The 2990-nt window shown below is 37.8% G+C and overlaps 1 pseudogene; it reads left to right on the forward strand.

Annotated features, from left to right (window-relative positions):
- Positions 1-208: 208 nt before the first annotated feature.
- Positions 209-1616, forward strand: LOC130459139 (photosynthetic NDH subunit of subcomplex B 1, chloroplastic-like; annotated as a pseudogene).
- The last annotated feature ends 1374 nt before the right edge of the window (positions 1617-2990 follow it).

Genomic DNA, 2990 nt, shown 5'->3' on the forward strand with positions numbered 1-2990 from the left:
TAAAACTATGTATATTAGTCATGTAATAAGAATCAAATGAGTCCTTAGGTTCTTTAGTTCAAAGTTGGGGGGGGGGGGGAGTTTTAACAGACAAAAAAGAACAACCTTTAAAAACAAATGTGAGGCAGGAAATGAAATCTGAGTTGTCCACTTATCCAATTATAACCCAACTGCCAAAACCAAAACACAAAGCTTATTTTTCAAAGTTGCTTCAAATATGGCTACTTCTCTACTGTCAAAGAGTCTAACTCCAATATTCTTCAGTTCTCCTTCCTCCTTGCCTAATTCCAACCACCTTACTACAAAACTCTTGTTTCTGAATCCACTAGAACACTCACCTAGTGCAAAAAGATCAATTGTTCTGCTACAAGCGAAGAAGAAAAACCCGTGGTTAGATCTATTTTATGACGGAGAGGATGAACCAGATACGGAATACGGGTCAATGTTTAGTGATGGGAAGCAAGATGAGGACTCGTATCCACGGGATAATCCCGAAAACCCATACGGGTTCCTCAAGTTCCCACAGGGATATGCAGTTGAGGTTGCATCATTGGGATCAAAGGTGAGAGGAGATGTCAGGAGATGTTGCTGTGTAGTTTCTGGTGGTGTTTATGATAACTTGCTTTTCTTCCCAGCAATTCGGTTGATCAAGGATAGGTATCCTGGTGTTCAGATTAATATAATTACATCAGCTAGGGGTAAACAGACTTATGAAATGAATAAAAATGTGAGGTGGGCAACTGTTTATGATCTTGATGATAACTTTCCTGATCCTGAGTACACTGACATGCTTGGACTTCTTAAGGTTGGTCACCCATTTTTTCCCCTTAAGCATCATACCTTCCAACTGTTAATATCTTGTAGCATATTGGGATTACCATCACAGTTAAAATGGATCACAGAACAGGATTCAAAAGATCAAGCAACAGAAAATCCTGAAAATCAGAACTACATACTCATAGAAAGAGAGTAGACATTATACAAACTGAAATAGCTTATTTCTTTTTTGATTTCCTTGCAGAATAGATATTATGACATGGTACTGTCTACAAAACTAGCAGGATTAGGGCATGCAACATTTTTGTTCATGACGACAGCCAGAGATGGAGTTAGCTATGTTTATCCCAATGTAAATGCAGCAGGAGCTGGACTCCTTCTGTCTGAAACATTTACACCAGACAGTATGAACCTTTCAGAAGGAGGATATAACATGTGAGAGATTTCAGTTTGACAGAATACAACTAATACATAAGCAAAACTCACTTCCTTATTTTTCTTATGGGATTTTAATGTTACACTAGGTACCATCAGATGATTGAATGGTTAGGCCGGCCAGTTAAGGACATACCACAACATCTAGCTTCCCCCTTAAAGGTTTCAATTTCAAGGAAGCTGAAAGAAGCTGTGGAAGCTAAATATAAAGAAGCAGGAGCAGAAAAGGGAAAATATGTAGTTTTTTGGCAGCAATTTTTACTAGCTCAGACAATGTAAGCTTGTTTTTACTTAAACTAAAGCCACATGAGAAACTAAGGGAAGATGTGGAGGAAATTGTTGGGGAAGAAACAAGCATCGTGTTTAAAACAACACCTGGTCAGGAATCATTTGAATCTTATTAGTTGTTAGAAATCAGAAAACAACAGACATCAACCTCTAGTTTTAGTTGTTAGAAATCAGAAAGCAATCAAGACCGATTCTCACTATCACTATCACTTCAATCACCCCCCCCTTTTTACTCATACAAAGCCACAGATAGTGAACCTTCATTCTCAGAATCCCAGTACAAGCAAAAGTTAACTTATAGCACACTTCCGTGTAAAAACTATGCAAATCTAGCAATTCTGAAACATTGAATCTTCGTCACAGTTGCATCTGAGCAGTTGTTTTGAAAGATAACACTGTAAGAATGCAGTCTAAGTGTATATATTCTGACCACACACATGTATACAACAAATTTTGACCACACACATGACCACTAGGTTACTAACAAGACTACAACATTCTGCCTTTTTAGGAGAACCAATTCGAAGGTGAACTAGATCTAGCACATCTGCACACACATTCAACTTAAGGGTATCTAAGGGAAAAACGAACCCCACAATCCAAGTGCCGAGCAAACAAATGAAGCAAAGCAGAAACAATAACATACAGAGCAGCAACAGAAGCAAACAGAGGAGAAACACACAGATGGAAGTGGAATTCTAAAGACCACCAGATTATTCACAGCAGCGTATTAGTATTCACAGCAGCAGCAAGACCACCAGATTAGTATTCAAAGCAATAAATTAGCAACAGATAAGTAGATCACAGCAGCAGCAGCAAGACCAACATATTAGTATTCAGTAGCAAGACCAGCAGATCAGTATTCACAGCAGTATTCACATGCACCAGCAGCAAGACCAGCAGATTAGTATTCAAAGCAATGAATTAGCAAATCCAGCAGACTTGTAATTATGGAAAAATTAAAGAACTTTACCAAATCCATGAAGATATAAACACTTCCATCTTTGTGTCTAAACAACCTAAGTAAATAAATACTCGGTTGTAAAAAACTTAGCCCATTGCTCACGAACCACATTTATTTCCTCATCGGTATAAGGCGCATTTCTTGAAGTGTAAGCCTGAAATAAGTAACATGATAAGTAATGCTACTTGTAAATTAAGAATTCTACTACGTAAAAGTACTAGTATTAGTAGTTCAACTAACATACGGTAAAAGAACGAACATTATCTAACCGCTCATCAGTGTTATGGTGTAACGTGACTATTTCATGCATGAACTTCATAACATAATAGCCACACTCGCGGGCGCCGACTTGTTGAGCACACTGATTTGGAGACAAATCATAAATTATATATCCAAGTAGTTACCCAAAAAAAAGTAAAGCTAATTAGTAAGCATGATATACCTTTACATGGAAGCCTTTCAACCCCTGCGTAGTCGCTCTATTTGGACAAATCCCATCATTAAACTTGTACACTTGGTATGCCCT

The sequence above is a fragment of the Spinacia oleracea genome, chromosome 5 (assembly GCF_020520425.1).
Source record: "Spinacia oleracea cultivar Varoflay chromosome 5, BTI_SOV_V1, whole genome shotgun sequence".
In the NCBI taxonomy this organism is placed as follows: Eukaryota; Viridiplantae; Streptophyta; class Magnoliopsida; order Caryophyllales; family Amaranthaceae; genus Spinacia; species Spinacia oleracea.